Raw genomic sequence first — 9,337 nt, forward strand, 5'->3', positions numbered from 1 at the left:
TCACAGATGCCTCCACCTTTGGATTGGGCGCTGTTCTGAGCCAAATCAGGGATGACAGGAACGACCATCCAGTGGTCTACCTACGTAGAAAGTGGTTATCCCAGGAGGTGGCCTACGCTGCTGTGGAGAAAGAGTGTCTCGCCTTGGTATGGACCCTCAAGAAATTGCAGCCCTACCTGTACGGGCGCTACTTCACCATACTCACCGATCACAACCCCCTGGTATGGCTAAACCAGGTCTCCAATTGTCCCAATGGTCATTTGCTGCGGTGGAGCTTGGCCCTCCAACTTTACAATCCAGCACCGACCAGGGAAGCAAAACGCCAACGTGAATGGGTTGTCCCTGCAAGCCGAGTTGGAGAAGTGATCCCCAGAACAGACCAGCCCTAAGCGGACCCATTTGAAAGTCTCGCCAGGTCTGGTGGGTGTTACACAACGGGGGGGGGGGGGGAGCCTTGTGATGAACTGTCCCTTTGTGATAACATTTTGCCCTTTCAGTTCCAGTTTTCTCCCCTTTGTAAAACTGTATATGTTTCACAGACATTCTACACTGTTTGTTTAGGGTAATTTGAACTTGTAGTCTCACTTCTAATAGAGTTCATACTGTATTATTGGTTGTAGGGTTTTGTTGTGGGTGGGGAAAACCCAGTGCCAGTGTTAGAAGCTTTCCTTAACCTAATACCTAATATCTTCTTATTAACAGTACTAACATAAGTATGAATGAGTTGGATCTTAATAGAATAATTGAGTTATTATATTTATATTTGTTCTAGATTGGGAAAAGTAAGTGATTAGACTTCATAGTTTGTGAATTTATATATGAACATATATCTTGGGTTTCCTTTACATTCAAGCCACATATGGTAGCAATTGGTCTACCATCCTCCCCCATCTATGTAAGAGATAAAGTTACACTCAGACTTTGAGAGAAGTAGGCTGGAGGGTTTGTTATATATATATACATCTGTTTCCAATTATCTTTGTGGGACTACAAGTATATCAGCCCATTTTGAGGAAAAGGTGGGGGCTGGATTGCTCATTTAAGAGTTGAAACAAAGACTTTTTTTGCTCACTTTGCTTGCAGCCTTGATGAGACACACACACACATACATACATATACATATATACAATCTTATTATCAAGAACTTAAATATATTTTTTGGACATTATTTAAACATTCTGTATGCCAATATTTTATTTCTAATTTTATGCAACGTTATTATTAAATCATCTTTTTGAGTAATTGCAAGAAGTGGAAGGACTTTCTATTTGAACATTTCTCATCAATACAAGTTAATAAAATATCGAGACAATACGATATTTTACAGTGGCGAGCCTCCAGTTCGATTCGTTTCCGCCGATCGCTTATTTTTGACTTTTTTCTCTTTTACCTTGATGAGAGGGACGTTGTTTGCAAACTCAGCAAAATATGAAATCAAGCTTTCAGGAGAAGTAAAGTCTGCAACAGATGAATCGTCGGCATAATCGAGAACCTAAAAGCAGAATTGGTGAGAATTTTGCGCAATTGCAAGCAACGCTGTTCCTTGGTGATGTCATTTCCCGCCAAGAGAGAAAAGACGCGTTATGTAAAGAAAGACCTTCTTAATTGGTAAGTAATGGATTTTATTGATGAATTATCTAGAGAGAGCAAGTTAGAATTCAAGAATCTGTCTACATTTGTTAAAGATAATGAACTTTGGCGGTACATGTATAATGAGTGCTTACAGGCTAATATTAAGATAGAAAAATCTAAGTTTTCCTTTAAGAAACTGAGCAAACAAATTAGAAATGTAATGAAGTTAGTTAATGTTTTTAACGCCATGATTTTTGATGTTCCTAAGACTGCTACATGTATAATGAAGCAAGATCAGAGCAGTGTATGTGCTAATTGCCAGATTTTGACTGAGCAAATAGATGATCTGCAAAGTGCAATTCAAACAAAAGACATTCAGTTATCTGACCTGCAGAATGATGTAAAAAGAATTTGTGTGAATACTAAGGCAGAGAAACAAAAATTTTTTGTACCAGAGATCCAGTCTATGGAAGGAGAGCCTACCAATCAGGAAGAAATGTGTAAGAGAAAATTAAGGGATAAAGCTGCAAAACTTAATCTTAAAATCCTTGATCAGCTCATGAAAATTTTGAAGGATATGCCAGCCTATGATATGGATGCCGATGCTTTCTATAACATGGAGGTTTATGAAAATTTTTGTAATAATTTTTGTTTAAATCAGGAGCAAAGAAATTTTCTATTCTGTTTATGGCTCCCCAGTGTTATGGCATGTAGATTAATCAAAACGCCATATATTGAGGATGATGAGGAAATGCATAGCAATGCATCAGACCGACTACGTCAATTATTGAAATTTACTACTGGAGAGGAAACTCCTTCTTTGGAAATCTTAGACTCCTTAAGAGCTACGATTAATGATGATCCTTTTGAATTTAAAAATAGATTTTCTAAAGTATACAAAATGATATTTAATTTAGACAATGAGACTCCTTCTATGGTAAATGCTTTTGTTAAAAAATTCAAGTATCTTGATCCAGCATCTGTTATTATTGCTACTGGAAAAAATGATTTAGATCAAGCAGCCAAAGTTATAGATACAGTTAGGAGACAACTTAAATTAAACAATCAGAAGAAGGAAAGTTTAATTGTTCAAAATGGAGAAGAGAGAGAGACCATGTGCTTAGCCACACCCAATTATGATGATGAACACGTCACAGGCAGGACGAGAGTCTCAGAGCAGACAGGAAATACTATTTGTTTCTATTGTAAACGATTTGGTCATTTGAAAAGAGATTGTCTTCATTATAAATTAGATTTACAAAGAAAAGCTTTGGAATTAGAAGACCAAAATATAATTTCTGAACAATCTGCTCCTCCATGTTCCAACAATAGTCTGTCTGAGTTGCCTTATGCCTCAGAAGTTAAAAAGATCAGTTCACTGAGAGTCAACAACAGCTTAAACAATATGGTAAACAGTGCTGTTGTCATTAATAGGAATGGTTTATTGCCATTGCCGACATTTAAATCAGGATCAAATCGAGATTCTTCTTTACTGTTGGAATATGTTGCTCCAAATTTATTGGATGAAAGTGGAAGGCCCAAATCAACATTAATTGATTCTTCCATGTACGGTAATGTTGGAAGTATTTGTACAGCAACTGCTGACATGTCTTCAGATCATAAATGGCCACATACAGGAACCAATCTTGAATTGGAACAATTGGTTATATCACATAAGGATCTGTGGAGTCAAAGCAAAGATGATGTAGGTTTGTTTAAGGATTTTGAAGTTGACATTGAAGGTAGAGACCCTAAGCCTCAACCTCAATACAAATGGCCATTAGAATCACTTCATCCAATTTCTTCCATTGTAGATGAGTTTTTACAGCAAGGTATTTTAAAGAAAGTACAATCAGTGGTGAATAATTGTATTTGGCCTATCAAAGTTGATAATTCATATTCTTTATCAGTTGATTTCAGGACATTGAACAAATGCATCACAAATAACAGATCTATTGTTCCTGATTGTAACATAATGTCACATCTGGATGCCAAGGCCAAAATATTCTCAGTACTTGAAATTGCCAATAGCCATTTGTCAGTACCCTTAGCTAAGAGTTGTCAATATAAACTTGCCTTTAGCTTCAACAAAGAAACTTATACATTCATAAGATGGATATAAGTGATGGAATTGTTCATGAGTATTTGGGAAAAATATTATCTAAATTCTCTAGGCCAGAATGTATTGTCCAGCATGTAGACAAGCTTCTCTTGTCTACACAAAATAGAACTGAACATATCACTCTTTTGTCTGAAATATTTACGTTGTTACAAACAGCAGGATTGAAATTGAATACAGAGAAAGTTCAGTTGATGAAAAGACAGGTGGAATTCCTTCATATGCAAATTAGTCATGGACAGAGACAGATGTTGCAAGAAAAAGTTAAAACTATTTCTGCTTATCCAATTCCAACAAATCGCAAGGCTTTGCATCAGTTTTTGAGCGAAGTAAATCATTGTAAAGATTTTATACCCAATTTTGCAGAAAAGTCTAGATCATTATTTGATCGTTAGAGACAAAAAGCTGGTGTGTTTGATCAATGGAATCAAACTGAGAAAGAAGCTTTTGAACTATTGAAATGGAATTTGCAGAATGCTACTACATTAAGTACTGTTGAGTTTTGTAGTAAAGTTCCTTTTGTTTTAGAAACCAATGTTTCCAATAATGCAATCTCAGCAACTTTGTCACAATTAAAAGACGGTAATCAGAAAATAATAGGTTTCTTCTCAAGAACTTTGACAAATATGGAGAAAAACTTTGATGCACATATGAAAAACTTGTTAAGTGTTTTCTTTGCAGTCAAAATAACTGAATACATTGTGAGATCAAGTAAGATCATATTACAGACACCTGATTCATCACTGAAACTCCTACAGGAAGATGGTTCAACAGACAATTATCGTGAAAAGTATCCTATATGGTACAAAACACTGTCATCCAAACACATACAGATAGAAGTAACAAAAAGACCTTTTCAGGAAAACATACCAACACATGTTTGTACAGCTGTAGGTGAGAAGTTTGTACCTCATGTTTTCAACATAGGAACTGAGAAAAGTTTGATACCAGTATGTATTACTGCAGATCAGTCTTACACTACAAGAAGTGAGCCAACACAGAAAACAGTTACGCATTTTTCCAATTTTATAGAGATAAGATCAAAGGCATGATCCTTTGTCATCTCTGGGTTGATACAAAACCTTTCTTTGGTTTTGAAACCAAGGTTTTGAATCATGACCAATAATGGAGATGTAGCGTCCTGTTATATTTATTTTTGTTTATTTCAGGTACTTATATAGCGTCGTCAATTTTACTATTTTATATGTAGTGCTTTTTACATATATAGTACATTCACATAAGTTCCTAACCCTCAAGAGGTGTACAATCTAAGGTCCCTAACTCACAGTCATACATACACATACTAGGGCCAATTTAGATAGGAGCAATTCTCCTATCAACATGACTTTGGAGTGTGGAAGGAAACCGGAGTACCTGGAGGAAACTCACGCAAGCACAGGGAGAACATACAAACTCCAGGCAGGTGATGCCATGGTTGGGATTTACATCAGCAACCCTAGTACTGTCAGGCAGAAGTGCTGCATTCTAAAAAGAACACTACAAGTCAATAAGAAGTGTTATAATCAAAATATGTCTTCCATGTCATAACTAGAAATGTTTGTGATTATGATATGTAATGTTAACAGATAAATGTAAGAGGATTAATCAATGTAAAATTATCAATGCCAAAATAATGATACTGCATTTCTGTTACAGGAAATGACCTAAGAGTAACTGTTAAAGGAAGAAAGTTCCAATATTTCTAAACCTTTCAGATGATAATACATTTTCCAAGAAGGAAATTTATTCTGGAAGAAGCTTTGCAACAAGAATTTCATTCATCATTGTTTTTGTTGTTCTTTTTATGTTCAATAAAGTTATTTTAACTTTACAGAGTGCTAGAAGAAGACAAGACATCTCAAGGCATCTCATAGAGGAAGAACTTATAAAACAACTGACTTTTGACTACTGATGAAATAATTCATTCATCAGATATATTGGTTTTTATGTGTGAACATTTTATTTTGACATATGTTTACCATATCAAGATGAGATCAGTTTTCACATGAACATTTGCAATCATACACGATGTATTTTCAGAAGTGAAAGGGTTAAACTTTTGTTACAACAGAGTCACTCTAATTAGTTAGAACATCTGTTGTTAATTAAGCTAGAGATAAGTTTTTCTAAGGTACATATAGAGAAACTTACGCAAGTTTACATTGTTATATGTATGTTTTTTTAAAAAAAATCATTTGATATACATGTATGGATTGAAGTTAGAGAACACATGTTATGTTTAAATGTTGATAAGGTAATTTGAAAAATGTATGGATTATAGAATTGTGTGCTACACACATTTTGGAGGGAAAATATGAAACATCTATTTTTTTAAGTGACATATTTTAAAGTATTGTACTATAATGTTACAGTTATACATTTATTAAGGGGATGAATTATTTGGTAAAAGGAAAATAATAAGGGTAAAAATATTTTTATGTGATACATAACAAAAGGTTTATCAAAGAATTTGTTTTCCCATTATAGAATCAAATTGAAGATAAGTTCAGATCAATTATCTTAAGATCCAAAAACGCTTGAATGGATACGAAAGTGACGAGAATGTGTATAAATGGATAAAGATAAGGAAAATGATTAAGATTCGATAAAATCGATCATTTTGAGAGGGAAATGTTAGAAGCTTTCCTTAACCTAATACCTAATATCTTCTTATTAACAGTACTAACATAAGTATGAATGAGTTGGATCTTAATAGAATAATTGAGTTATTATATTTATATTTGTTCTAGATTGGGAAAAGTAAGTGATTAGACTTCATAGTTTGTGAATTTATATATGAACATATATCTTGGGTTTCCTTTACATTCAAGCCACATATGGTAGCAATTGGTCTACCATCCTCCCCCATCTATGTAAGAGATAAAGTTACACTCAGACTTTGAGAGAAGTAGGCTGGAGGGTTTGTTATATATATATACATCTGTTTCCAATTATCTTTGTGGGACTACAAGTATATCAGCCCATTTTGAGGAAAAGGTGGGGGCTGGATTGCTCATTTAAGAGTTGAAACAAAGACTTTTTTTGCTCACTTTGCTTGCAGCCTTGATGAGACACACACACACATACATACATATACATATATACAATCTTATTATCAAGAACTTAAATATATTTTTTGGACATTATTTAAACATTCTGTATGCCAATATTTTATTTCTAATTTTATGCAACGTTATTATTAAATCATCTTTTTGAGTAATTGCAAGAAGTGGAAGGACTTTCTATTTGAACATTTCTCATCAATACAAGTTAATAAAATATCGAGACAATACGATATTTTACAGCCAGGCTGTCTGGTGGGGGTGGGGATGAAGTTGTATATACTGAGCTGTGTTTAATAAAGAGTCATTCATTTTCACCCTACACAAAGTTTCGACTCATGGTTTGGGGAAGGATTGCCTTTGAGCTCTAATACCTGCCTTGTCAGAGCATTGGAAGCCTTGCTGGAAAGGGGACCATTGGCTGAGACGCACTGCTCCGTACAAGGAAGCCTAGACGGAACGGTTCCGCCACACCCAAACACCAGGACTGGAATGCATGTGCGTTCGTATACATCCCGCTCCCATGTTACTTTCCTCACCCTTCTCCTAACCTCTGGGGATATCTCCCCAAACCCTGGTCCTCCAGTATTTCACCCCCACACAAGGCATCCTCTCTCCCAGGAATAGCCGCAATCCCCTCAATTTACCATCAGTCCCCATGCTCCCAAAAACCACACTCCCCTTTTTCATGTGCGCTCTGGAATGCCCGCTCTGTCTGTAATAAGCTCACCTCTGTCCATGACCTTTTTGTCTCCCGCTCCCTTAACTTACTAGCATTTACAGAAATCTGGCTTCAAGCAGCAGATTCTGCTTCTCCTGCAGCACTTTCCTATGGAGACCTTCTCTGGACCCACTCACCCAGACCCAGTGATCAGAAAAGAGGTGGCGTTAGTTTGCTCCTATCCCCACTGACCACCTTTCAAGTCCTCACTATCCTTCCGTCTCTATCCTTCTCTTCTTTCGAGACTCACTGCACCCGGCTGTTTTCTCCCATTTCTCTGAGGATTGCAGTGATCTATCAGCCTCCTGGACCAGTGTCTCCCTTTCTTGATGATTTCTCTTCCTGGCTACCCTACTTTCTTTCCTCTGAACTACCCACTATCATTCTCTGAGATTTTAACATCCCTATTAATGTCAACAACCCGGCTACATCCCAACTCTTCAACTCAACCTCATCTTTTGCATTAGCACAATGTATACAGTCCTCCACTCACACTGATGGGAAAACATTAGACCTTGTTTTCTCTCATCTTTGCACTCCCTACAACCTCACAAACACCCCCTTTCTTCTCTCTGATCACAATCTCATCACCTTCACAGTGTCCTCATCTTGAAACACCTATCCCTCAAAAGCAGCAAACAATTACCCACAGAAACCTTCACTACTTGAACCCTGCAACTGACCAACTCTGACAGAATCTCTCCCCTGGCCACTGCTGTCTACAACAGTTCACTTTCATCCACATTAGACTCACTTGCTCCCCTAACTACACGAAGCATCAGGCCCCGACCATAACAACCTTGGAAGACTGACGACACCAGAAATATTAAACAACTGGAGCGATTGTGGCATAAAACCAAATCTCAACAAGCATTCACCCTATATAAATCTGCTTTCTTAACATACAATTCCTCCCTTCATGCTGCCAAACAAGCCTACTTTGCCACTCTTATGAATACCTTGTCATCCAGTCCTCGTCGTCTCTTCTCTACTTTTAACTCTCTACTTTTTCCACCTCCACCCAATACCTCCCTCACTGCTCACGAGATTGCAAATCATTTCAAAAAGAAGATTGATGCAATTCGTAGGGGCATCGCCACTGCACAGACATCCATCCCACTTAACATACCTTATACTAAACCTCCCTCAACACTTTCCTCTTTTGATCTTGCTACTACCGAAGAGGTAACTAAGGTTTTCTCAGAAGCCCATCTCACCACCTGCCCCCTCGCAACTCCTACGATCATCCTCTTCTGCCATCCTATGCTCCCTCACTCACATCTTCAATCTTTCCCTCTCTACTCATGTCTTCCCCTCCCCTCTAAAGCATGCACACATCACTCTATACTTAAAAAGCCCTCCCTGGACCCCACCAACCTGAACAACTTAAGACCCACCTCCCTGCTGCCATTTACCTCTAAACTCTAAGAACGATTATTCAACAATCGCCTGAGCTCCTACCTCACTGACAACAATCTTTTTGACCCTTTACAGTCTGGCTTTCGCTCACTCCATTCCACTGAAACTGCCCTACTAAAACTCACTAAATGATCTACTAACAGCTAAAACCAATGGCCACTACTCCATACTCCTACTTCTTGACCTCTCTGCGGCTTTTGACACGGTTGACCATCCCCTCCTCAAAAAACTCCACTCTTTGCCTCTGAGACTCTGCTCTCTCCTGGTTCTCCTACCTATCGCAGTGCTCCTTCAGCATTACCTATAACGCTGCCTCCTCCTCTTCACTCACTTTCTGTAGGGGTCCCTCAAGGTTCTGTCCTTGGACCCCTTCTCTTCTCCATCTACACCTCCTCCCTTGGTCACTTGATAAACTCCCATGGCTTTAAGTACCATCTCTATGCT

At 37.5% G+C, this 9,337-nt stretch overlaps 1 long non-coding RNA gene across 1 annotated transcript; it reads left to right on the plus strand.

Annotated features, from left to right (window-relative positions):
* The first annotated feature begins 475 nt into the window (after positions 1 to 475).
* On the plus strand, positions 476 to 6,911 carry LOC149440412 (uncharacterized). Its single transcript, XR_016307640.1, has 2 exons — positions 476 to 1,608; positions 5,348 to 6,911. It is a non-coding gene; the product is annotated as an uncharacterized LOC149440412 (long non-coding RNA).
* Positions 6,912 to 9,337: the final 2,426 nt, after the last annotated feature.

This window comes from Staurois parvus, unplaced genomic scaffold, assembly GCF_062004578.1.
Source record: "Staurois parvus isolate SC_StPar_1 unplaced genomic scaffold, SC_StPar_1.0 ptg001089l, whole genome shotgun sequence".
NCBI classification, from domain to species: Eukaryota; Metazoa; Chordata; class Amphibia; order Anura; family Ranidae; genus Staurois; species Staurois parvus.